Source organism: Panthera leo, chromosome E2, assembly GCF_018350215.1.
Source record: "Panthera leo isolate Ple1 chromosome E2, P.leo_Ple1_pat1.1, whole genome shotgun sequence".
NCBI lineage: Eukaryota > Metazoa > Chordata > Mammalia > Carnivora > Felidae > Panthera > Panthera leo.
The window spans coordinates 14,316,519-14,344,087 of record NC_056693.1 but is presented as its reverse complement, the minus strand read 5'-3'; the positions used below and the strand labels follow the sequence as shown (position 1 = coordinate 14,344,087).

The following is a 27,569-nucleotide window of genomic DNA, read 5'->3' as shown; positions in this document are numbered from 1 at the left end:
TATAAGCACTTTATTGCTGGCGTGACCATATGCATTTACTTAGTTATTATAGCTTATTGTCGACCTCCCCCCACTATGATGTCAGCATGGTAAGGGCAGGGGCTCTTGCCTGTCTTGGGCCTGCTGGATCCTCTGAGCCTTGCAGGGTGCCGGGTATACAGTGGGTGCTTCGTAAGTATTTGTGGAATGAATGTGCAGAGTGAAGCCCTGTGCCCAGAACAGGCTCAGAGTAAGTTAGATTCCTTTCCTTGCCATTTATCAAGTTCTTTTTTCTCTGGCCCCCTCTCCCTGACCTGGTTTCTATGCCAGACAGCACAGATGGCACAAGGAGGCAGGAGGGGAGCCGAGGCTCTGCATCTCCTGGAGCTGGAGACAGCAAGGTGGGGCTCCTTCCCTGTGCTGCAAGCCCCAGGAGCCTGTCGCCTGCCCTCTAGTCTGCCTTCCCTACAGCTCCTGGAGGAGGACTTGCTCAGGAGATTAAATTCAAAGATAACAGGGGCACCGGGGTGGCTCAGTCGGTTAACCATCAAACTTGGGCTCATGAGTTCGAGCCCTGCATCAGGCTCTGTGTTGACAGCTCAGAGCCTTAGGATTCTGTCTTCCTCTCTCTTTGCCCCTCCCCCACTTGCACTCTCCCTCTCAAGAATAAATAAACATTAAAAAAAATTATAATCCAAAGACAACAGGAACCTGTCCTTCAACAGGCGGCACCTGCTTATGGGAATCTGGAAGGAAAGGCTCACGGGGCGAGCGGAGGGAAACAACTCCCTCATGTGCCATCCACAGCTCTGTGAACCGCTTCCGCGTTTTGGGAGGGCACTTCAACAAAACTAACGAAGTGGAAAATGTCCCTGTCGGAAATTCTCCTGCAAAAAATGCTTAGGAGGTTCGGAAAACGTACAGAGGTCGTCCTAAAGCGGGGTTTCTCAATCTCAGCAGGAGTGTTATTTGGGGCCCGAGAATTCTTGTCACGGGGACCGCTGTGCACAAGGGAGGTTTAGCAGCATTCCTGGTCTCTACTTGCTAAAGCCCACGGCACACCCTCCCGAGTTGTGACTATCAAAAATGTCCTCCCCCACTACCAAATGTTCCCTGGGGGCAAAGTCACCCCCCCCCCCACCCCCGACTGAAGGTGTAGCTGCTGAAACAGTGAGAGCCCGGAAGCAACCTAAGTGCCTGCACAGGGGTCTGGCTCTGTAGTAGCGGCTGATGTGACCACACCAAAGAGTGAATGAGCGCCTGTGTCGCACTCAGCACACAGCACACACCAGGCGACCTAAGCGCTCGGTACCTGTGAATTCGACCCTCCCAGGCACTTTTATAATCTTTCTCCCCCCCCAATGTTTATTTTTGAGAGAGACAGAGCACAAGTGAGGTAGGGGTACACAGAGAGGGAGACACAGAATCCGAAGCAGGCTCCAGGTTCTGAGCTGTCAGCACAGAGCCCGACGCGGGGCTCGAACTCACATGACCTGACCCGAAGTCGAATGCTTAACTGACCGAGCTACCCAGGCGCCCCGCCCCCTCATCCCTTTTCTGCAACACCAACAAGTACACAGCACACGGCCTAATTCTGATTCTTTCTCACACACTGACATTCTTGAGCCAGTCGTCCTTGTCACCGTCCAAGTGTAACTGTCTTCTACAGCATCGTCTTCAGAAAAGCCGTCACCCCATCATCGACAGTGGATGTTCCAGGGAAGAGTACCTTAGGCTGGAGGCCAGGAGGAGGTACGTGTTTAAACAAAACATTGCACGCATAGGGGCGGGAGTCAAAGTTGCCTCCGGGACCAAATGCACCTCAACTTCAGCTCTGCCACTTGCTGTGTGACCTTGGACAAATCACTTCCCCTTTCCTTGCCTTAGTTTCCCCATCTGTAAATTAGAACAGTACACACTCCAAGTCTGCTGTGAGGCATAAATGAGTTAATCCACATAAAGTCCTTTGAACTTTGCCAATGTGGCAAACGATCAACACCTATCAGGTGTTATTATTTCCTCTGGTGGGTGGAGACACAGGGACCCTCACTTCCCATGTCGCACATCTCTGTACTACGTGAATTTTTACCTACTCTACCTCCTTGGTACAAAGACAGCATTAAAGATACTTTTTTTTCTCTTAAACACCACACACTCCCCTCAGCTGCCCCATCTGTCTGCTTGGAGCAGGTAGGACTGGAAGCAGACTGAAGAGTAGGCGGGCTGCAAAAGATACCAGGACAAGAATAAGCACAGAGCAGATTTCCTTCTCTTCCTCGCCACCCCCGCCCCACACCTTCCCCCTCACCCCGCCACCTAGGGCCTTGCAGCACCCACAGAAATCATGGCAGATATCGAAGTCAGCCTGGTCATGGGCTCCAAACACACCAACTGCACCAGGCTGCAGCTGTGAGAGACCCTCCAACCAGAGCTCTGACCCTGTCCCTCCCCTGCTTGGGGATCACATCCAAGGCTTTTGTGGAGACAAGGGCCCACCTGAAGTGGCCCCTGCCTATTCTCCTGCCTCATCGATCAGCAGCACCACCCCCCCACACACTTTCCCCTTCTCCTGGTCCCTTGAACACTCCTTGCTCGCTCTCTCTCTCTCACCCCAGGGCCTTTGCACATACTAGTCCCCTACCTGGCCCTGCTCACCCATCTTTACCTGCTAAATCCTCATTTCCTCAGGGAAGCCTCCCCCGTCTGTCCTTGCCCCACAATGAGTCACAGATCCTCAGACCTTAGCCTTACCTGTCCCCTCACAGCACTTACGTCTAATGTGCTCAGTCACCTGTACAATTATCTGGGTAATGGTGCCTCCCTCATTGGACTGGGAGCTCCACAAAGCAGGGATGGGAGTGTCCTGGTCCCCACTGTGTCCCCACCACAGGCCGGGCCTAGAGCTTTCATTAACTAAGGGTAGCGGTAGCAAACACAATCCCAGCTTTTGGGGCCAGAATTGTGTCAAGTAAAGGCAAAACAAAAAAGTCCTGAATTCATTCATTCCACAAACCTGGCACTTAGGCCATGTCAGCAGTGCTCTAGTCACCAGGAGGCAGCAGTGACCAAAACAGAACTCCCTGCCCTGGGGGAGTTTGGGGGGGAAGGGGGGGAGGGTGGGCAGGCCTCAAAATGAAGCTAAACGAATAGGCAAATTACATGCTGTAACAGAAGTTGACAAATGTCACGGATAAAAGCAGCACACCGAGGACTAGGTCTGTGGGAAGGGGTAAGGGTTTCCAGTTTTATCCAGGGTGGTCAGAAAACGGCTCCCTGAGATGGTGAAATGGGAGCAGAAACCTGAGAGATGAGGTAGCCACGGGGCCAGGGGAGAGGGGAAGAGCACTCCAGGCTGAAGGAGGGTGGCACCAAGGCCAGGGGTGGCCTGCACGAGAGCCAGTCAGGAGGGTGGAGGGGAACGGGGCACGTGTGACTGCGGAAGCCGGGGTGCCTGGCTGGGCAGGGCCTGGGAGTTCACCGTAAGGGCTGTGGCTGTTTCTTAGGGACAGATGGGGAACTGTCTGGCTGGAGGTGAGGCGGGATGCGGAGCTCCTGGCCCCACTGAGGCGGGGGTTGTATCACAGCCGCCTTCTCCAGCTGTCCCCGGAAGAAGCCCTATGCACTGGCCCGACACCCTCACCTTCTGGCTCACTTGGGGACCACAAGGACCCACATTTTACCAAAGAGGAAACTGAGGACAGAACGACCGAGTACCCAATGCTGGGCAGCCAGGACGCAGGCGAGGAAACTGGATCACGTCCGTCCCAGCCCTGTGCCTCTTCCACCTCCCTCTGCCCACACTCAAGAGGCCGAGTCTCCTCCCACCTCCCACATCCCCTCCCACATCCCCAACGCCCTGCAACCCGGGCGCTGCCCTCCCCCCCCCCCCCCCCCCCGCCTTGTACACAAACACAGGCGCGCACAAGTACACCAGGCCCCCCTCCGGTCTGGCTGAGGGGTTCCGGCCTCATAGGCTTTGCTCCATATCATCATCTGCCTGTTTCCCTGGCCAGCAGCTTTGAGGCAGGGTCTGGTGGCGTGAGTCCCCTCCTCATCCCTAGGGCACCTAGGAGCAAACAGGCAGTCTGACCCATGGCTAACATTTACTGAGTGCTCACAACGTGCCGGGTCTGGATTCCTATCAATTCTCCTAGCAACCCTGGGAGGCAGATGCTATTACTATCCCCATTCTTCAGAAGAGGAAACTGAGGCCCAGGGAGAATACGTCACATGCCCAAGATCACGCAGTGGGTGAGTGCAGGAGATGGCTGATCTAGCCAACAGAACTTTCTGTAATAACGGAAATGTAGCTATAGCGGCTAGTGCAACTAAAAAACTGAATTTTTACTTGTATTTACACTTAATTCGCTAAAACGTAACCAGCCACACACAGCTAGTGGCTGGCCTCCTGGAGGTATAGCTGTCCGGGACCTCTCTGATGAAGCAGTGGGAGGCTGAAGGGGCCCAAGGGGCTGGATGACCCCAGCCTGCCGAAGAGAAGCTCCCATGTGGCTCCATCACTGCCAGCCCGGACCCACTCAGCCCAGAGAGCTGAGACAGGGCTCAGAGGCCCAAATCCACCCCCAGAGGGCTGGTCAAGTCAAATCCTGACTACTACCTCCAGGCCACACAGGTCGCTTCTCTGAACTTCAGGGTCCTCATCTCTAAAACAGGACGTTACTACGAACCTGAGCATGTGCTTATGTTATCTCAAAAAGGTCGCTTCTCTGAACTTCAGGGTCCTCATCTCTAAAACAGGACGTTACTACGAACCTGAGCATGTGCTTATGTTATCTCAAAAGATGTCTTTTGGGGGGGGGGGGCAATCCAGGGTCATCATGGGGACCCAACGATACCTGCTTCAAACACAGCTGGGGATGGAGCCAGCACTTTGGAAAAGAGGTGGTAATGACACAAAGGCCAACTCCAAAGTCAAGGGCCAGCCTGAGCCTTAGTTCATCAGAGCTATGGAAGAGCAGCTATGTTAATACTGTCACTAGTTGGTTAAAAGGAATCATCCAGATGATTCACGACATGCCCATATTAACTTGTTGAAAACAGCTAAAAAAAGTAGACAAGTCGCAGACACTACCCCAAAAACACATGCTTAACACCCGCCACCACCCCCACCCCCTCCAGGTCTTTGGACACCAGTCTGAGAAGCACAGACTTGCCTGCCAGAGCTGAGCCCTGCCACCCTCCTCTCCCGCCACCCCACTCTCCCAGCTCCAGTGGCAAGTATTCAAGCGTCACCACACTGAGGCATATCCCACCTCAGGACCTTTACCTATGCTGCACCCCTGCCTGGCCCGTTCCTTTGGGTTTTCATGTCAAGGCCTGAATGCCTCACCTTGGGAGCCTTCCCCAAGTTCCCCTCCCACCAAGTCCGGCCAGATCTCTGTTCCCTTCCTCGGCGGCACCAAGCACTTGTACAACAAACACTACTTCTCTGCCTCCTCCAGCAGACTGGATGCCACTCCCTGGCACCTAAAACTATACACGGCACATAGTACGTACTCGATAAATTATCTGGTGAAAGAATGGGATACACAAATGATCAAAAATAGCCACGGGCTGGCTCCAGAGGCCTTTCAGGAATCAGACCCCAAGGCAGGGGTAGGGGAGTACCTCCCAACCTTCACCCCCACCCTCGGCTCAGGGAAAGGAAGAGGCTGGCCAAGGCCGGGGCTCTCTGGGCATTAGGGGGTGGAGACAGGCAGCTGTACCCCATCTCCAAAGCAGGGATCGAACAGAGCTAATCCAGTCATTTCCAGAACAACTGAGGCCTACTTAGTGCTGGCTTTGTCTAGGAGAAAAGAAAACAAAAAAGATCATTTGGAACAACAGTAATGAGAGGTGTCTGGCTGGCTCAGTCAGTGGAGCGTACGACTCTTGATCTCAGGGTTGTGGGTTCGAGTCCCACATTGAGTGTAGAGACTATTTAAAAATAAAATCTTTAGGGGCGGCTGGGTGGCTCATCATTTAAATGTCTGACTTTGGATCAGGCCACGATCTCAAGACTTGTGGGTTCAAGCCCTAGATCAGGCTCTGTACTGACAATGCGGAGCTGGAGCCTGCTTCAGATTCTGTGTCTCCCTCTCTCTCTCTCTGCCTCTCCCCAGCTCACGCCCTATCTCTCAAAAAAAAAAAAAAAAAAATTTAAAAATTTTAATAAAAAATAAAATATTTTTTAAAATTTTTTAAAATCTTTATTCATTTTTGAGAGAGAGAGACAGAAGGTGAGCAGGGGAGGAACAGAGAGAGGAGACACAGAATCCAAAGCAGGCTCCAGGCTCTGAGCTGTCAGCACAGAGCCTGACGCGGGGCTCGAACCCACGAACTGTGAGATCATAAGCTGAGCCAAAGTTGGATGCTTAACCAACTGAGCCACCCAGGCGCCCCCCAAAATAAAGTATTTTTAAAAACACCACCACCACAACTAATGACCTCAGAAACAGTGGCCATGGCATTGATCAGAGGCAGAAGAGTCAGTCTTAAAGAAGCAAACTTAACCCCAGATAGAGCTGGGTTCAAATTTCATGTCTGTTACCAACTAACACTGTGATTTTGGGCAAATCTAATAACCCGCATGGGCCTTCATTTGTTCATCTATAAAATGGGAGGAAAGTTACACTGAGCTCCCAGGTCATGGTGAGGACAGGTGAGAGCAGGCGCTTCAGGCCTTAGGCCCCAGAGCAGGGCCCAGCACAAAAAGGCCACCCTGCTAGCTCTCGGCAACACAGCATTCTATGTAGCTTTCTGTGCCTCAGTTTCCTAACTACCAATGGCAGTGACTCTTACCCACTCATAGGCTGCTGTGCCGGAGCTCAACACATGCGCAGGCTGCTCAGCATCATGTCTGGCTTGAGGGGGGCCAGGGGGCCTTGGTGACGGGTGTGATGAATATTCCTCCCTAGCCCTCCCCGGCAGGAACCTCACTCAGCTAATCGGCCTGCCACCTCCTCCCACCGGTCCACCAACAAGCCCAGGCTGGTTGCATCCAGAGCCCCTTGGCTGCTCTCAGATGCCCAACCTGACCCCGGCTGACCATCTCCAGCGGCAGCACGGATCCACTGGAGCACCGTCCCAGGAGGCCCCACGTCAAGCACTTTCTGACAAATGAGATCCCTGAATTCACCCTACAGCCCCGCTTGGAGGGGATGTTCCCTTTCCCACTGAGCAAAATGCACCTCAAAGAGTTGACACAAGGACCCAGGGTTCCAGAGCAACCAAGGGAGAGGCCAGGAGCAGGGTGCAAACCCAGGTCAGCCCGGACCACGACGCAACAACCCACCTTATGATGAAGACCTTGAAATCAGGCCAGGAAGGGCTAGGGAGAGAGGCGACAGAGCGGCAGCTGCCCCAGTCCCTTCGGAAAGGGCTCACGAGGTGGCAAACCAAGGCAGGCTTGGATTTCTGGCCTCACCCTTAGAAACAACATCTGCGGACGAGCTTCCTGGGCAGAACGGCTGGGCTCGAGGAACTTCCTGCATGGACCTCTACATGTAGGTCTTCCCTTAGCCAACCCCGGAGCGTCTTGCTGTCCCCTGCTTCATGCACCCAGTGCAGCCAGGCTCTGCTGCGGGTGCTGAGTTGGCGGTGGGTCCTGCCCCCAAGGGGGGCCAGGCCCAAGCTCCCACCCCCCCCCGCCCCTCCCACCCCCCCCCCACTCCCTCGCTCCCTCCCTCCTGGTCCTGCTCCCAGGGCTGTCTCCCCTAGCTGGGCCTCTTGCTGCTTGGCTGGTTGTCCAGAAGAGCCTGCCACGGAACCACCCCACCGTGCAGCCCAGAGGCCTGGTGGTTGACAGCCTTCCACTGAGAGCTCTTGGGAAGCTGAAGAGAGGCCCAGGGAGGGGTGTCCCTAGTCCTCCAGAGGCCTGGAGATCAACTGCAAAAGGCACTCCTTTCCATCCCTTCCCACCCTAAAGGCTTTCTCCCCAGGAGAAAGACCCCAGGAGGTTTGCTCTGAGGGTCTCCACTCCTTCCAGGAAGACAGTTCAGAGACAGCCTGGCCCCTCTTACTGCACTAAGTATGAGGCTCAGGTGCAGGATTAGAAGCCACTTTCACCCACAATTACCAAGCACCTTGCTGGTTTGGGAAGACTCTGGAGCCACATTGCCCAAATTCAGAGCCCGTCCCCAACACTGCCAGACCCGGCACAGGTTACCAAGGTTCTCCAGGCTTCTGCGAGGTGGGAATCAGAGCCGATTCTTCCTCAATCTAAGGGACCTTCACTCAAGTCTTCCCATGCTCCTTTTACAGCACTCTAATCCCTACCTACATGTCACCTCCTCCAGGAGGCCCTCCCTGATCACCCCAGCTAAAACACAGTAATATCCCCACACTCTCTTTCCCCTGATCCCTATTCAGTTTGCCTTCATAACACTTATTACAAACTGATATCCCGCCACAGATTTGTTTGCTGGGCACCTGTCGCCACTAGAAGGTAGGCCCCTAAGGTCCGGTCTTCCAAGTTCTAGAGCCACACCAGGAATGTGGCAAGCCCTCTGGCATACAAGCTGAGTGGAAGGTAGAATCAGTCGAGGCTTCATCAGGTATCACCGTTGTTCTGCACGGTTATTTAATATTAAGCCCAGCTGTTTGCATTGGGGAGGGGTAGGCACAAATCACCTCACCAAGCCTCCCCCCATCTGTCCCTAAACGGAACAGCCATGGGCCCTGGGGAATGCGGTGTGAAAACCACAGAGGAGGGAGGCCACCATCACCCTTGGCCGTTTCTAAGGCAGTGATTCTACTCAAGGGGGAAGTGGGAGGCATGTGAAACTCCCTGACCGGCTCTAAAATCCACCCCCCACCCCAGGCAAAAGTCTGAGTGAGAACCTCTTATGGCAAAAGGCACCCTCTAAATCTGACCACGCTGCTCCTCAGAGCAGTCTGCAAGGCTCCGACCCCTGCCCGCTCGCAGCCCCTGGCCTCCCCTCCCACACCCGCCCCCTCACTGAGGCCTCTGTGCCACAGGTCCCTGGCCTCGCCAAGCTTTCAACTCTAGCACTGTGGTTCCCCTCCACCATGCCCCAAGGCTGTTCCTTCTCCTCGCTCACCTGGTCGATCTGGGATCAGCTGGGATCAGCTCCGAGGCCTTCCTGACAGCTCATCCCAGTCACGCCTCATTTTAACCCATTGCCCGGCACCTCCCTTTAACCTGTCATTTCTTCACCAGGTTTAGGGCTTGTCTCCCTCAGCTCCATGGAGGTGGCGCCTCTGTTGAGTGTACCACCATGACCCTGGCACCTGCACACAGCAGGTGCTCGATAAATGATAGCGGATCACCGAAAAGCTTCAGCTCTGCAATGCCTTAGGGGTCAAATGCACACTTCTCCCCCCCCCCCCCCGCCCCCCCACGTGGCTCTGCACAGGTGACTCCCTCCAGCACTTCTGCTACTCACCCTGCTCACACCCAACCTTCTGCCTCAGCCTTCAAAAGGGCTGTTCTCACCTGGGTCAAGGCCCTTCCTGCTACTCCTGGTGGGCTGTGCCGGAGATTCAATAAAAGCACATACAGGAAGGAGGGTTAGAAAGAGCCTGCCGTCTGAAAAGGAGCTAGGTAGAGTCTGACCTCGGAGGAGCTCTGGGCAGCAACTGTGTGGGAGGAGGAGGCAGCCTGGGTACTGCATTCGCCACTCTTTATTTGATTATACGTCCCCACCCCCGCCCCAACCCTCCAAAACCTGTTTCCTCCTTGGGAAAATGGAGATGCTAATTTCAGCCAGGCCCTCCTCCCGGTGTTCCCTGACAAGGGATCTGTAACCGGGGAAGGGCCTTCAGAATCCTAGCAGAAATAATGAAGAATTACAATTGCTAAGATAATCTGAGGGCTCATCGTGTGTCAGGCACTCTTCTGAAATAGTGAGAACAGGAAACGTTTGCTGGAGACTGTTAGGCCAGCAGGGCTATAAATGCTTTCCACAAATCAACCCATTTACCCTTCACAACAACCTACCAAGGGGAATTCTCATCCCAAGACACAGACAATGAAAGCTCAGAAAGGTTGAGGAACCTGCTCAAGGTCACACAGCCAGGGAGTGGTAGGGCCGGGTCGGAACCCCATGCTCAGATAATCACTTCAGTGCAGCTCTTTACAGGGGTTAGAAACCAGGACACGGATTCCTGGATTCTGGCTGGGCCAGGCTAGGGAGCTGGACACCCAGACACCTGAGAGGACTGAGGGTAGGGTGGGGGGAAGGACACCCTGAGGATGCCCTCAGGACTGCCGACTGAGCACCTGCGCAGTGCCACGCACCATTCTGGAAGCTTCTCGTGGCTTGACTCATGAAATCCGCACAGCAGCCTCAGTGGGGGCCGTTCCGAGCCCACTGCACAAGGGGTGAACACTGTGGCCCAAGGTCACACCGCCAGAATGTGACGGCACCAGAACCTGCACACAGGCCCACCACACCATCTTGTGCAGGGACATCTAACACCAGGGCCCTTGGTAGCTAGGTCATCCCCTGCATGTCTCCCCTGCTGTTCTCTCCTGGCTCCCAGCACACACTATGCACCAGCTTCAAAGACGCTCTGGCTCAACTCTGAGTGGGGGGACCAAGTTTCACCAGCAAGTCCAGAACCGCTGGACTGGCTGCCCCAGAGTCCTGGGCTCCCAGGCTAAACGGAAGGGCAGGCCCAAGGGTGCAGCTGGCAGGGTCCAGGGCAGGGCTCTGGAGGTGACAGAGACCCACTCCAGCTTGGCACCTGGTGAACAAAGAACGCATGACACCAGGGGCAAGCTGACCTGGGTTCAAAGCCCAGCCTGCCGCCTAGGGTCTGACAGAGGGCAAAGCGATTCTTCCTCTGAGCCCCAGTGTCTCATTCCTCAAAATGGAGAGAGACACCATATCCACCCCTGGGGGGAGGGGGGGGGGCAACTAACCCACCGCTCTAGTTATGTTGTCAACAAGAGGTTCACTGAGGCCAACCAGGCCCACGGGTTCCCGTCACGGTTCTACTACTTCTAGCTGTGACACAGCAGGAAAATCATTTCACTTCAGTGTCTCAGTTTCCATATCTGTAAAATGGGCATCACACGCCTACCTAGCTCTTAGGACTCTAAAAAACAGGCATTTTCATACTTACCCCATAAGTGTGTTTTGAGATTTAAATGAGGTCATGGGTCTAAAAGGGTTGCCGCATGCCTGACATAACAGTGGATGTGTGTTCACTGGCTCTGGAAAAGATTTGCCTGTCTGTTGTTTCCCCTTCTAAAACAGAGATCGTGACAACAGTACGTGTGGCTCTAGGATGTGAGTGTTCAGCACGCTAATCCATGTGAAGCATTCTGAATAGTGTGTGGCACACAGAATCCACTCGATAAACATCAGCCATCAATCTCATGATTATTGTTTTTATTGCTGCTGTCAACCCCATCCAGCAAACCCTCTAAAAGTTGGCAGGAAACCAGAGAAACAAACCCCAGGTGGAGAAAAATTCTACAGAGCCACCACGGTCTCGAAGAGACTCCAGGGCCATTCTCTAGGAACCACAACCACAGAAGCCAGGCAGCTTGGAAGCCAATGATGTAGACCAGAAGCAACCATCTGCCCCCTTTGACCGTATCACCAGCCCACGTTAGCCAGGTCAATCAGGGACTACAGCCAGCCCTCCCGGGAACTCCAGACCCAGGGCAAAGGTTACCAGGAAAGCCAAGGTCACAAGTTGGCCTAGGGAGCAGGGGCAGTGGCTCCAAGCACCCACCCAGTGACCACAGTGAGAAACTAGATCTGTGGGGGACTTGGCTACCCGAAGTCCTTCAGAGAAATCTGAAGGGTCAGGCTGGGCCAGGGTCCCCCCGCCCAAATCCCCTTGGCCTATGCAGAGAGGAACAGCTGGGAAAACAGCACTCAGCCTCACGGCCGCCTAATGGTGAAGCCAACTGTTATCGCCTGGTGGGGAGCGTAAACATGGCACGCGACAGAAGGCTGTACAGCTACCCTAGGGGAGACACAAACAGCCTCGTGGCCAGGATGGAGGAGCCCACCATGATCTGCATTGGCCTGATGGGCACCTGGCTCATCTGCACCCCCACCCCCACCCCCACCACAAGGTCTGGCCAGGACTGAACTCCCAGTGCTTCTCTGTGAGGAGAAAAGTGAACAAGGTTGAAAGGCAGACCACAGAGGACCCACCTGATTACTCTAGCAGAGGCCTCTTGCTGAGCCCAAGCGGCCACCAAATGAGAGGATGCGGGTCTGCAGAATCCCAAGGATCAAGATGTCCCCAGCCACCTTGCCTTGCCAGAAAAGGTGTTCTTCTAAACACTCCTTCCTCCTAAGGCTTACCAAGCAGATCCAGCGGACATGGCTCCTCAAATCTAAGCTCAGTACCTCCTCCCCTCCCTAATACGGAGCAGAAAGCTCAGGAACCTTCAGACAGTGGCTTCCAAGACATCTCCTGCCCACAGAATCAAAGGATTTGCTCCAGGGGTACCCCACACACCTTAAAATAAAGCTTAATAACATGAAAAGGTTCTGCGGTAGACAACAGTCCCAGTGACCAAACAACAATCCCAGTGACCATACAATTTCCCCCCAAAGTCATCAACAAGTTCAACAGCGATCCTCCGTGCTCTAGCTCAGGGTAAACCCCCAAGCCCCACCCACCAAACTCTGGAGGCAGAAGCCCTTCCTCAACACTCCGCGTTACAGCCCTCCCAAGATACTCCACAGAACACCCACTGGGGGCTGTCCCCCACCCCCGCCCGTCCTCTCAAAGATTATAAACAGCACAACCCTCCTCCTTTGATACAGAGCTCCTCCACGCTCTCGGGATGCCCCCCCGCCAGCACTTCAGTGGTATAACCCACAAGGCGCTACCCCGGCCGCACTTGGTACGGCTCCCTCCCCAGCAGTTCCCCCACCTCCCCCAAACACGCTCAAGGAACTGCTCCCACAGCCCCGAATAGGTACGGCCCCCTACACTCGGTAAGGCACGCACACCGGTCGGGCTCTCCCTTCCCATCCCACTGCCTCAGCCTCCAGCTCTTCAGTGGTTCGGTCAACGCACTTTGGTGTGCCCCCCCCCCCCCCTGCGCCGCCTCAGTGGTACGGCCGGCCGCCCCCGCCCCCGGCCCCTCAGGACTGGTCTGACCGCCCCCGGCGCGTCCGCCCCCAACTCAGTTCCGGAAGGGGGGCCTCCGAGGACCGCGGTCCCCGCCCGGCGGGCACTGGTGGTACGGCCCAGTGCCGCACTGCGGGGGGTCCGGACGCGACCATCGTGGGGGGGAGGCACTCGGGGACACGCGCTGGCGCACTCACCTGTCACCGGCGGCCGCCCAGCCTTTCCGGCGGGGCCCTACTCCCGCCCATCGCCACGCTGCGCTTGGTCCCGCTCCTTGTGTTTCCTGGCGGCGGCAACTGCAGCGGCAGCGGCAACGCCTTCTCCGAGCCAGGCCCAACGGCTCGCGCGGCGCGGCCCCCCCGCCCCCTCCCCCCGGCCCCCGCTTACCGCCCCCTCCCACCCTCTGGCCGGAAATACCGCCCTCTCCCGCCACAAACAGGAACTGACGTCAAAGAGCGAGAGATGAACTCGGAGAGCGCTAGAGCGCAAGCGCAAGAACGGGCAAGAGGCTGACTCAGAGCAGGACGCATGCGTACAGTAGGCAAGTTTGGGTCGATGTGGGTTACCGAGGTGCCACGCGCAAGCGCCCGACGGAAAGAAGAGACAGGATGGCGCAGGCGCAGTAGGACTCTGACACCCGCTTTCCCTAATGTCTCGCCGCAGTGATACTTCCCGGCAGCCCCTGGTCTTTATTTACATACGCTTTGATCTCGCTTTACTGTGATCTCGCCTTTCCTCCCAGTTCCGAGGCTCTTAAAGAGCCCCGGAGCGGGGGTTTTGAGAGTTGTCTTTTCAGTGTGTCCCCTCATGATGAGTATAGGCTCTGAAGCCTCACAAACCCAGCTTTGCATTCATTCCCTTGCTGGTGATTGTAGGCAGAAGACTTGACCGGTTTTCTGTGCCTCTGAATCCACATCTGCAAAATGGAAACAGAGCTGTGTCACCAAGCTATTGGACTTTTTAATGTCAAACAGAACACTTTATATCAATTAAACATTCTGTGACTCCAAATACTAACCCTACCTGCTCATCATATACAGTATGTGCAATTAAGTAGGGATTGGACTTTTATGGGGTAATTTGGGCCTGCAAAGGCCTTAAAATCGCCCTGTAAGAAAAGAGCTTTGCACAGATCCTGGCCCACTTGCTAGCTAGTGTACTAGGCCCTATGAGACATCTGTCTCCCAGAACTTTCTCATAGGTTGGGTAGGGCCTGCTGTCCTCAATTTGGGTTCCAGTGTGCCACAGAGCTTGGCAAGTAACACATTGGTTAGTGCATACTTCTAGGAGGCCTAGCTGGGAAGTGAAGAATCTTAGGTCCACCTAAGTCTGTGAGAGTGATGCAGAGGCAAGTACGGCTCAGAGGCGGGCCTTAGGTTCCCCAGAGGTAAACCTAATACTGGAACTCGACCTCAGCTAATGGGTTTTCAGCTTGGAACTTGCTGTTCTGTATTCCTTCTTCATGGGCTTCCCCCATCACAGCCCTGACCAGTTTAGTGTCTTACCGTCTGGTGATAGGTCTGTCTCCTCCACTGCACAGAGCGCCCCACCAGGGAAAAGACCGGGACCGTCCCAGTCATCACTGTGTAGCTAACACTGCCCAGCCAAAGTTCTGGCACAGAGTATGCTCTTGCGGATTTTTTGTTTCAAGAATTAACCCTTCCGCTCTCATCTAGATTCAAGATTACCGTGGCCTACCCTCTTTGCCCCTTTCCATGCCCAACAGTTCATGGCCCATTCCCCTATTTCTGAGTCTTCCTTGAGCTAACTGGAACCCCTGTCCCTCCTGGGATGGTTTACAACACATGGAGGATCTCACTGAAGCCTTGTGTACAAACTCCTTGGGGTATCAGTAGTCAAGAGTAATGACTTAGTACACACATAGGTATACTTACCTGTAGATAGATAGATAGATAGATAGATACCTGTATGAAATGTAAGTGCCATCAAATACTATTTACTCATAGGCACCATACACTCGGATTTTTTTTTTTTTTCAGTGCTTTTTGAGGCCCTGCTGAACTGATTTTCTGACCCTCTACAGGGTCTTGCCTTTCAGTTTGAAAAACACTGGTTTGGGGGTGAACAACACTCAATGGCTTTGGAGATAGGCCCTAGTTCTAATCCTGCTCTTCCTGCATCCTTTCCTGTCAAAATAATTTCACTTCTCTGAGCCTGCCTTTCTTCACTGCAAAACAGTATCAATAGAATTTATTTAGGGGCGCCTGGGTGACTCAGTCGGTTGTCTGACTTCAACTCAGGTCACGATCTCACAGTTCGCGAGTTTGAGCCCGGCGTCAGGCTTTGTGCTGACAGCGCAGAGCCTGGAGCCTGCTTTGGATTCTGTGTCTCCCTCTCTCTCTGCCTCCTCCCCCCCGCTTGAGCTCGCGCGCACGCGTTCTCTCTGTCAAAAATGAATAAACATTAAAAAAAAATTTATTTAGCAATTGTAACAGGCCAGTTTCTGTTCTTGACACAGTCCCACCAATGCTGTCCTATTGCTGTCAACACAATCTTGGAGGTTAGGTGCAAATTAAAGGGCTTGCTCAGGATCCCAGGACACTTTAGGGGTAAGGCAGGATTTGAACCCAAGCAGTCTGATACAAGAGTCTGTGCTTTGAATTCATATCATGCTATAAAATGGGAAGTGATAGCCCTGTTTCTGCCCCATCTTGCTTCTTAATTATCTTAATTTGGGGGCTTCAGTCTCTCAATTTCCAAATCAAGGGTGATTGAGGAAAAAATTCCCTAAAACCCCAAATCATTCTATACCCTTTCATCTATTCAGCAAATTCCCCGCCTATAACTGTAAATATGGGCGGCACAAGCAGTTCTGGGGAGATGGGCCAGTAGCTTCTCATCTGAAGGCTGCCCAAAGGCCTCTTGAATCTGAAAACAGTGATTAAGGATCCTTCCTTGAGTAGCTCCGTAGGCTCTGGTTCGTGAGTTTGAGTCCCAACGAGTCCCATATCAGGCTTTCTGCTGTCAGCAGAGCCCACTTGGGATCCTTTCTCCCCCTCTCTCTGCCCCTTCCTCTCTCTCTCTCAAAAATAAACAAACAGTAAAAAACAAAAACAAAAAGCCAAACCCTTCCCTGAGGGAAGGAGAGGGTATCTCCTCCAAATCCCCTTTTGTCCCCAGAGAGCAGAAATCAGGCCCTAGAGTTCATTTCAACCCTTATCAGAGATTGGGCTGCCAGTGCATGGGCCAGCCAGAAAGAACCTCTTTAGTAGCCCCAAATGGGGAGCTTCCACTCCTTCCCCATGCGGGGGGGGGGCGCGGGCGGAGGGGGGGGGGGCGGGGAGTCTATGGCAGTGGTGGATCTGGCCACAAGGGGGAGCCCTCCCTGTCACACGGGGAATCTAGAGAGGATTCCAAGAGGACTCAGATGTACCCCCTTCTTCATCTTAAGCAGAGCATTTTCAGGGGAGAAAGTCCATAGCACTGATCAGATTCTCAAAGAAGTCTGGAACTGTTTAAAAAAAAAGGTGGGGGGGTGCTTCTGGGTGGCTCAGTCGGTTAAGCGTCCGACTTCAACTCAGGTCACGATCTCACGGTCTGTGAGTTCGAGCCCCGCGTCGGGCTCCGGGCTGATGGCTCAGAGCCTGGAGCCTGCTTCGGATTCTGTGTCTCCCTCTCTCTCTGCCCCTCCCCCGTTCATGCTCTGTCTCTCTCTGTCTCAAAAATAAATAAACGTTAAAAAAAATATTTTTTAAATAAAAAAAATAAAAGATAAAAAAAGGTTTTCTTTAAAAGAGTTTCCCACGTTATACAGAAATGTTGAAATATCTTTGACTCCTCAGCCAGAATACTAAGCCCAGCGATGCTACTGTTTGGGAAGATCTTATTAGAGTGATTTTAAGTGGTTGGCAGAAGTACAGATAAGCCTCAGGGATTCTGTAAATGTTGGTTCCGGTTTCCTCTTTGTAAAATATGTTTCTGTTTCAAAAATTGTAATGGAAGTCACCATGCATCGTGCCCATTCGACTTTTTAACACATCAGAGATTCCCAAAACGTTTAAGTGGTCATGCGAAGCTAATGCACTTATACGCAGACCATGGGACGAAGCTTTTTCTACTCTTAGAAAGATTGAACACTTTTTCCACCTGATCTGAACACACAAATGGCTTCCCATCCCACGTGGAATAAAAGCTGAAGGCTTCATCAGGGCCCTATGCGAGCTACCCCTGCCTACCTTGCCCTTGACCACCATGTCCTAGACACGGTAACCTCTGCCCCTCCAAAAAAAACAAGCTTGTTCCCACCTCAGGGCTGTTTCACTTGCTGTTCTTTGGCCTGGACTGTTCACTCCCCGGATCCTCATGTTTGCATGACTGGCTCTTTCTTGTCTTTCAGAACTCGGTCCAAATCTCACCTCACCTAGAGAGGCTTTCCCTGGCCAACCCAAATCCAAAAGAGCCACACCATTACTATTTCTGTAGCACATTTGAATTCCCTACCTAGCACCTAACACTCAACACTATTCTTGTTGCTCGTGTAGCTGTCTTTCCTCAAAACCAGAATAGAAATTTGCCCCCGAAGGTGACTACCTTGGCTTGGGTGGCACCACGGTATCCCTACCTCCTAGAACAATGCCTGGCACATAGTTAGGTCTTGGGGATCAGTAAAATACTTGTTGACTGAATGTGGTTTTGATTAAGAAGGTTATAGCAAATGGGGTGAATTTGACTTCAGGTCTAAACTTGTCCACTAACAAAAGCTTGAATAATAATCATCTCTTAACCTTTATGAATGAATTCCCACCTATCAGGTACATTGCTAAGAACTATACCCATGACCTTGTTAAATGTTCCCACAGGTGGAAGTCTCTGTAAGGCTTATTTTGCAGAAATAAACATAGGCGCAAGGAGGAGAAGTCTCTTACCAAATACCACACCGCTGGAATGTTGTGGCAGCCAGATCCGTTCCCACAGGTGTCTCAGGCCAAGCCCCTACTTTTAGACAGAGCGCTGTGCTTCACCCGTCTGGGTCCAGACTTGAGAAACTAAGTCTCATTTTATGCGGAAGTATATGGATTTGAAACAGCGAAATGCTTAAAACATAGTGTCCTACATGATTAATAAAAATTGGGATGATACGAATATCACCTAATGTTATAGGGCACCAAGGAGGGAATCATTTCACAGCTGCCCAACGCAGTGGTTTATAACCTATTCCCGCTGTTGCCACAAGATGGCGCCACATGAACTGGCCATTCCTGCTTGCAGGCATGGAGCCTTCCAGGAGCAAGAGGGGGGCCTTCCTTGGTGCCGTTATTTAAACATTCTCTGTTTACAAGAAAACTGTGACAGCTAAATGCAACACATGATCCAGAATTGGATTGTGAGCCAGTGGGGAGAATGGCCATAAGGAGCATTATTGGGACAGCTGATAAAATTGAAGTATGATTGAAGTTAGATGAGTCTTGTATGTTAAATGTCTTGGTTTGGATAGTTATACTGTGCTTATGGAAGAGAATGTTCTTGTTTTGGGGGAATACACACCGGGGAATTAGGAGGTTAAGGGCCATGACGTTCTCCAACTTAACTTTCAAACGCTTCAAAACACAACATCCATATATGTATGTATGTGTGCGTATGCGTGTGTGTGTGTATGCCTGTGGAGAGGGGGGACAGGGAAGAGGGAACGATAAGACAAATGGAGCCAACAACTGGCAAGTCCAGATAAAGCATATTCAGAAATCCCTTAGACCATTCTTGCTACTTTCCTAGAGGTTTACAATTACATTAAATAGTTACTCAAAAAGCTCTCTTTGTAGCCAGTGAGAACGTCTGAAAGAGTTCTTTAAGTAGTGGTGCTGAAAGTCACCAATTTCAGAGATGAAATTAGATGGCAACCAGTGCCAAGGCTCTGTGAAGCCCTTCCCGGTTATTCTGTGAGGCAGATGCTACTATTACTCCCATCTCAGTGGAGAAGAAGTAAGCACAGAGAGGCTGAGTAACTTGCCCAAGATCACACAGCCGCAGAGCTCATGCTTTTAACCTTCACAGGCCATCAAGAAGGCCAAACGATAGCCACGATATGCTACAAAGACCATTTAGGAGCAAGCACTGCACTAAATATGAGGGACCAGAGAAGGAAGATTTAGGGGAAACGTTGGAAAAAATGAATGTAGGTTTATGTGCTCTGAGCACCTGCCTCAACTTGATGTCACATCTATGCCAACGTCGGTCCCGTAGTATGCAAGGTTTAACCAAAATAAAACTGGGAAATCCAGTGGCTGCTGGTTCTAAGGTGACTGCACCTGCTGGCCATTAACACTGGAGGAAAAATTGGAATGTTCCTCACACGAATCTGATCGTTCTCGATACGTACTTGTAATTACACGAATAGCATAAATTCAAACTTATAAAACATAGGTACATTCCCTTTGCCCCTGCAATTTAAGTCTTAGGTATTGGCCCAATGGATATGTCCGCACGTAAGCAAAATTCAGTGCAAACTAGAGGCACTGACTGTGATAGAAGAAGACCTGGAAAGCCCTAAGTGTCCACAGTAAGGGACTGGTTAAGTAGATCAAGGTACATCCACACAAGGGAGTATCGTGCAGCTACTTTAAAAGGAAGCTTTGGAAAACAGCCCAGCAGTTCAAGTGGTTAAAATACAATTAACACACTGCCCAGCAATTCAACTCCTAGGTATATACCCAAGAGCAAACATGTCCACTCACACACTCATACACGAGTGTTCAGAGCCTTAGTATTCATAACAGCCCCAAAGCGGAAACCACCTCAATGTCTGTCATCTTGGTAAACGAGATGTGGGAACTCATACACTGCAACATCACTCATCAATTGTTTCAAAATGGAGTACAATGGAAGATCTATGGTGTAACATGGATGAATGTCAGAAACAGGCTAAGTGAAAGAAGCCAGACGGGGCGGCCGCGTACTGTATGGTTCTGTTTACATGAAATGTTTAGTAAAGGTAAATCTACAGACAGATTAGTGGTGGCCACGGGCCTGGAGCCGGGGGGCAGAGTGTGGGAGGACTTGGAGAATCATGGTTAAGGGGTGTGGGCTTTCTCTCCGGAGTAATGAAAACATCCTGGAATTCTAGTGATGGATGCACAACTCTGTGAGTAACTAAAAGCCATCGAACTGTGCGCTTTATTTTTTTCCAATGTTTGTTTATTTTTTTTGAGAGATAGAGACATAGCATGAGTAGAGAAGGGGCAGAGAGAGAGGGAGACACAGAATTCAAAGCAGGCTCCGGGCTCTGAGCTGTCAGCACAGAGCCCGACGTGGGGCTCAAACCCACGAACCGTGAGATCATGACCTAGGCCAAAGTCAGACGCCCAACCGACTGAGCCACCTAGGCGCCGCTAATTGTGTGCTTTAAATGAGTGAATGGATGTGCGTTATATCTCAATAAAGTATGTGTGTGTATTTTAATGTGAGAGAGAGAGAGAGCGGGGGGGGGGAGGGGCAGAGGAGACAGAGAGAGCGACAATTCTGAGCAGGTTCCACACTCAGCACAGAGTCCGACACGGGGCTCAATCCCACAACCCAAAGATCAAGACCGAGGCCGAAATCGAGTTGGACGCTCAACCAACTGAGCCACCCAGGCACCCCAGTGTGTGTGTGTGTGTGTGTGTGTGTGTGTGTGTGTGTGTGCGTGTGTGTGTGTGTGTTTAAAGAAGCTTGTCATGTATTGATATGAAATGATCTCCAGGATATATTAGTGAAAAGAGCAAAGCGCAAAACTGCCATATATGCGACCATCTGAGTGGGAAAACAGAGTTATGTTTGCAAATGAAATACTTCTGGAAGGACACATAACCCCAGTAACACCCACTGCCTCTGGAGAGTGGAACTGATGACCCAGAGTAGGAGAGAGAATTGTTGTTTTTTAATTCTTAAGAGATACCAAAAACATATAAAGAATAACACAACAAACACCTGTGTGCCCACCACCCAGCTTTAAAAACCATTCCTATACTGTTTTCGTTTTTTAAGATTTTATTTTTAAGTAATTTCTATACCCCAACTTGGGGCTTGAACTCACGACCCCGAGATCAAGAGTCGCATGCTCCCCCAACTGAGCCAGCCAGGCACCCCAACCGTTCCTAGGCTGTTGCATATGTGAGGTCCAATCACATCCCATCCTACCCCTGGAGGGAACCATGCTCCCACATCTGGAGTGCGTCAATCCTATGCATTTCATACATTTGCTACATTTTAAAGAGCAAACTGATTGAATTGTTAAGTGAGTAGATATTTAAGTAGTAAATATTTTGCATATTGCAGAACTACACATATTCTTCTGCAATTTTTTTCAGTCAGCGTTTTGCTTTATTCTTATTGATATGTGCGACGTTCGTTCATTTCCATTGATATATAATATTCCACACCCAATACATCAGACAGTACATCCTATATTGATGTATGATTTGCCCACATGGCCACAAAACAATCGCTCATCCCCCACGCTCTTCTTACTAGGAGACAGTGACATTCCTGTCATTGAGAGGTAGGGTCTATGGTCCCTCCCCTTGAATCTGGGCGGAAGTGAACCAATGTGACTTGGAATACTAGGTTAGAAAAGGCAATACGGTTTTTGCTGGCTCTCTTCAGCAGCACGCCGTTGGAACCCAGCCACCATGTTGTAAGGAAGCCCAGGCCACACGGCGAAGCCGTATGCAGGCATTCTGGCTGATAGCCCAACCTGAGGTCTGAGCTGAGTGCCAATACTGGTTAACCACCAAACAACCGAGGAAGCTTTCAGGAGGACACTAGCCCCAACCAACATCTGACTGCAACCATGAGAGCCCCCAAGTGACACGGTCTGAGTCCAGTCAACCCCCAGAACCATACGAGATCATAATTATTGATTTGAGCCGGTAAGTTTTGAGGTGATTCATTGTGCGTTAGATAACTGAAACAACTATGCCACAATCTGTCCATTCTCCAGTTAATGGATATTTGGGTTGCTTCCAAGTTAATGCGATTACAGTGATCTCATGAACATTCTTATTCATGTCTCTGTATGTATAAGTGTCTCCAGAATGGTAATTGCTGGGTTGGGGAGTATAACATCTTCATTTATATTACAACCTACCGAATTATTTTCCAAAATGGTTGATCCCAACTTACATCCCAAAAGCAGCGTACCATATTCCCAATACTCCAAATCTTCCCCAACACTGGAGACTTTAAATTTTTTGCCAATCTACTGGGCACAAAACAGTCTTCTGGTACGTATCTTTTGGTGCCTTTGAATTTGTTACTGTTTGCATGAATGGATCCCAAATAAATATTTATCATTTTCCTATTTTAAACATGCTTTATATATTGGCGTTTCATATTAAAATTACATTTTCTAAAAAGGAGGTGCTCCCCCAGTGGCAAGGAGCACATCTCGAGCCTAGGCCTTGGTTTCAATTCCCAGTTACCATTCTAGGTAAAATATTCTGGGGCTCCTTGGAGAAATGGCGGACTCTAGGACCAATAGTGGAAGTATGTCAAAGGACACAGGAGCCAAGTGAAAGAGTCCCCAAATGCCAAAGCTAGAATAATGTGAACACAAAATAATTCAAGTAGTATTGGATTATATAACCCAAAGTATAAAATAAATATACCCAGGAGTCCAGACTGATGAAAATAAATGATTGAATAAGTTAATAGAAAAAAGAGACACATCTTCCTTGCAGAAGAATTCCCAGCTTTTTTTTTTTTTTTTTTTTTTTTTTAGAGAGAGAGCGCAAGCAGGGCAGGGGCAGAGAGAGAGGGGGACAGAGGATATGAAGCAGACTCTGTGCTGACAGCTCAGAGCCCGATGTGGGGCTTGAACTCACGAACTGTGAGATCATGACCTGAGCCGAAGTTGGACGCTCGACAGACCGAGCCACCCAGGCGTCCTCCCAGGTTTATTTCTAATTTGTGTCAGCACTTTGCCCTCAAGGCAGTGAAGCCTAAGCCCTGTACTCCTTAGGTGTGGGCTGTGCAGAGTGACTTCCCTTCAAAGAGTTCAATACAGAAAGGGAGAGAGCAAACTGACAGTGCAGAAATCCGGCAAATAGTAGGTAATGAAGCCAGGTGACCAAGGTTAACATAGACCGTGGTAAATCACATGGCCAGCATGCACCCTACGGACGATGTGATAAAATGGCACTCTACCTCGGAGCTCTTCCTCTGAAAAACACATAACCCTGGTCTAATAAGGAGAAAGACAAATCCCAACTGAGGGACAATCTCTAATAGACCTGCCCACTATTCTTCAAAACTGTCAAGGTCATCAAAAACTGCCACAACCAGAAGGGGCCTGAGGAAGCACGACAATTCCCTATTTGTCAACGCAAGTGTTCGACAACATAAACGTAATATGCTATCCTGGAACAGAAAAAGATATTAAAACTAAGGAAAAAGCTAAGGAAATGTGAAGAACTATGGACTTTATTTAATACCTATGTGTCAATATTGGTTCACTCACTGTAACACATGAAATCATGCTAATGTAAGATGTTAATAATAGGGGAAATTGGAGGAGGGGTATGCAGGAAGTCTGCCGGCAGAAGTGCACTTCTCAATTTTTCTGCAAATCTAAAGTGTTCTAAAAAATAAAGTCTGTTGGGGCGCCTGGGTGGCAGTCGGTTGAGCATCCAACTCTTGATGTCAGCTCAGGTCGTGATCTCACAGTTCACGGGATTGAGTGCACTTCGGGCTCTGCACTCACAACATGGAGCCTGCATGGGATTCTCTCCCTCCCTCTTTCTCTGCTCCTCCCCTGCTTGTGCATGCTCCCTCCCTCTCTCTCTCTCTCAAAATAAATAAATAAACTAAAAAAATGTTTTTAATTAAAAAAACAAATAAATAATAAAGTCTGTTCTAAAAAATAAAGTCTTAAAAAAAAAAACAACTTAAAAAGGCAAGGCTCCTGGCCAGCTTCCTGACAGCAGACCTAGTCCTCCCACTTGCCAGCTGGGTCAGGCTTCGCCTGTTTGATGAAGTTTGCAGAGGCCTGGAGTTCGCAAAGCAGGTGAAGTTTTGTGTAGGTAAACATCAGGCCTTCAAAGACAGAGGTATATAGAAGTCACGTTCACCAGTCTAAGTCAGCTCAGATCCCCAAAGGAGGGAAAGGAGGGAACAAGGCCGCCGCAGCCTGATACCTGGCCCATCTGGGTGGCACCAGGCTCCGACTCTGGAGGAAGGGGCGGTGGGGCTGCCTGGATGCTGGCTGGCCCCCACAGGTGCTATAAGTTCCCATCCCGCCTCTTCCGTCTACTGGTGTGAGCTAAGGAGGTCACCTCATCCCAAGACCACCAGCCAAACAGAATCCTTCACCGGGAATGGCTCAGATCTGGCTCTATCATTTAGCATGAGCCCTAGGTTCCCTGTCCCTCCCTATGACATCTGTTTATGGGAGGAGAATAGGAGGTCCCTGACCTCCATGCTGCTGCCCTTTCCCTAAGGATTTGGGAAGTCTGTCAACTTACCAAAGCCCTTATTTAGTATTTCCTGGCACAGAGGTGTGGTTGGTGCTAGTTCTCAGCATTCCCTGACCTGCTTCCTCCAGTGGTCTCCAACCAGAAGAGTCCAACGGCTCTCCATTCCTTTCTGGAATGGGGTGATGAGTGTTCGAATAAGTCGTGTGAGGAATGCCAATAATCTTGGGGCAGGGGGTGGGGAGCCTGGTTCAGATTTCCTACTGACCCAATTATCAGTAGTCGCACTGAAGTATTGATATAACTGGAATTCTTCATATTCACCCCTGACCTGACTTCACATGGGACAAGCTTACCCACTGCAGCACAGCTTACACTAGTAAGAGACCGGAAGCAACCCGAATTCCCTTTCAAAAAGGGTTGGTGAAGTGAATTAGGCCATAAATATGCGTGTGTGCCTGTATATGTGTACTGTATGTTCCTCTGCCTGTATATATATATATATATATGAGTGTGTGTGTGTAAACTTTTCACCATAAAGCCTTTGGAATCTTGAACCATATGAAAGTATTCTGCTCAAAAAAAAACTTAATAGAGGGGCACCTGGGTGGCTCAGTCAGCTGGGCTTCCGACTTCAGCTCAGGTCGTGATCTCACAGCTTGTGGGTTCAGGCCCCACGTTGGGCTCTGTGCTGAAGCTCAGAGCCTGGAGCCTGCTTCGGATTCTGGGTCTCCCTCTCTCTCTACCCCTCCCCCACCATTCATGCTCTGTCTCTCTCTCTCTCAAAAATAAATAAACATTAAAAAAAAAAAAAATACTTAATAGAACCAGAGGAAAAATAACACACTTCTGTGGGTCCCAGATGCTGGGGTTGGTTTGGGGGAATCACCAAGTCAAACAGTGGGGACACACACTGTGTCTCTGGAGCAGCTAGGAGGCATAGGAGGTGTCTGGTCTGGCCCACCCAGCACACGGTGGCAGGAGGGGGCATGACTCTCATGGGCCACAGCATCCCAAAGCTGCAAATGCTTTTCACAACAAGTCGATTGGGTGGGGGGGGACATGTGCATGTAAATAACTCGAGAAAATCCAAAACTACTATCCTAGGACCCCACCCTCCCCTTTCCAAAAGGTCCTTGTTTCAAACCCACAATCAGCACAAGGTAGGGTTCCTGGTCGGCTCCCTGACCTGCCACTTGCCAGCTGGGTGAGATGCGGGGCAGCTTACTCCCCTCTGGGCCTCCATAAAGAGCCACAGTGACGTGACTATCCTCACGCAGGTGAGCCTTTCGTGGGTAAGTGAGCGACACGTGTTTTTTACATCATTGCACATCAAGAAATTATCCAGTGCTCTTAAATTTAGTAACCGGAACTTTTCCTCTGAACCCTGGCAGTTGCTAGAATTGTCCATGGGGTGGAACCAGAGGAAATGACTGGGGAAAAAACCCCAAGAGTTGAAGAGCAGCAGGGAAAGCATACGGCGTGTGAGCCCCTCCCTGTGGCGCCACCAGGAGGGTGCAGCCTCCGGAATCACCGCTGCCAACAGCTGCTGTCCTTCTGAGGTACGACCTCCTACAGTCCCCCCAAAAGGTCTAGCCTCAGCCCTCCCTACCGTGTCCTTCACACTGAAGCCCCACCCTTCACACCCAGGCCCTGTGCTTGGCTCGCTGCCCAACACACAGTAGCCCCCAACACGACACAACCGAAACACTACAAACAGACAATCAGCTCAGGAAGACGACACAGATGTGGGGACGATGGTGATGATGGTTATAGGACGGTGTGAATACACTTAATGCCACTGGACAGGATGCTCACTTTAAGATGGTTAAGATCGTCAAGTTTACGTTAGGTTTATTTTATCACAATAAAAAAAAAAAAAAATGGGTGACGTCTAATCTCATGCTCACCTGCTCTTAGGCCTCCCAACCCCCAGACCACTCCCGCTAATCCTATCAGTCCTGGTCTCTAAATGGGAAAAGGGCCCCCAATTCCCATCTGGGCCCTCTCCTGTCTCTATGCTCCCTTCAGACTGGTGTCACTCCTCGAAGCTCCCCGGGTGGCCCCCTCAAGCCCCGGCGGCCACGTGCCCTCCCACCCCCGCTCCTCTACCCCCAGCCTCCTGGTTTCCACAAACGGCACCTCTGGCTAGATGCTCCGGTGTCGAGGTGACCCCTGCTCCCCGCACCCCAGCTTCCCATCCATCCGCGCTGCCCGCTGCTCCACCGAAGCCCACTCACCTTCCTCCTCCCCACGCGTCACCCCACACCACCTTCCTTTCTTGCCCCAGCTCCTGTACGGCTGCCTCCCGGCAATTTATCCTCCTCACAGGGGCCAAAGCCATCTTCACAAAAGGCAATCCAGACCATCACTTGCCGGCTTTACCCTCCCCAACTTCTCAGAGCGTAGGGAAGATGTCCAATTCCTCACCGTGAATCACAAAGCCCTAAGTCACCTGGTCCCCGCCCACCTGCCCCCACCTGTGCTACATGGCAGGCCCCTCGTTCAGCCCCTGGCTCCCCTGACACCTGACGGCCCCCTGGCCTCTCCCTGCTCCTCGCTCAACCTCTGCCCTGGCCTTGTCTTCGGCCGAACACTCTCCTCCTGCACTTCACGCAGCCGCCTCTGATCGTTCCCGGCTCAGCCCTTGCCTCACCTCCTCTTAAAAGGCCTCCTTACCCCCAACTTCTGAAGAGGCCTGGGTCGCCTCTGCTCCTCACTCCCATTCTTCCGACAGCATGATCACTTTACCGCCATCTCCCTGGCCAGAGAGGTCAGCCGTGCTGGCAGGAGCTTGTCTGCCTTGCTCCCAACGGATCCCTAGCTCCTCAAACAGGCCTGGCACAGGGTAGGGGGCTGTGCAGCAGTGAATGGGTGTGTGATCAAATCGGCAGGAGCTGCCTCACCAGGAAGCCAGCAATCTGGAAAGCTGCCAACAGGCAGAATGGCAGGCACAGGTGAAATATACGGTGGGGGGGACAGACACAGAGACAGGACCACCGCAGTTGGTTGATGGGGAGAGGAAGCCCAACTGAACAGGGACCGTGACCATTACTCCCTTCCACTGGGGGCCTGCAGCAAAGACATGGCCCACGTGGAGCCTTGACCTTCAGA

The 27,569-nt window shown here is 51.4% G+C and overlaps 1 protein-coding gene and 1 long non-coding RNA gene across 6 annotated transcripts in view; one reads left to right on the top strand and one right to left on the bottom strand.

Annotated features, from left to right (window-relative positions):
* Positions 1 to 27,223, bottom strand: part of AKT2 (AKT serine/threonine kinase 2) — a 63,773-nt gene extending 36,550 nt beyond the window's left edge. For 2 of the 4 annotated variants that reach the window (XM_042920725.1, XM_042920728.1), the window contains exon 1: positions 13,248 to 13,406. The gene's annotated coding sequence lies outside the window, so the exon portion shown is untranslated. Of the gene's footprint in view, positions 1 to 9,436; positions 9,565 to 13,247; positions 13,407 to 13,751; positions 13,967 to 27,134 lie in introns of those variants that run through there. The other 2 variants (XM_042920726.1, XM_042920727.1) reach the window with 2 other exon arrangements.
* On the top strand, positions 102 to 12,406 carry LOC122209108. Of its 2 annotated transcripts, none has more exons than XR_006197455.1 (3): positions 102 to 171; positions 1,649 to 1,731; positions 11,205 to 12,406. It is a non-coding gene; the product is annotated as an uncharacterized LOC122209108 (long non-coding RNA). The 2 variants fall into 2 exon arrangements; XR_006197454.1 differs by having other exon boundaries at positions 149 to 229.
* Positions 27,224 to 27,569: the final 346 nt, after the last annotated feature.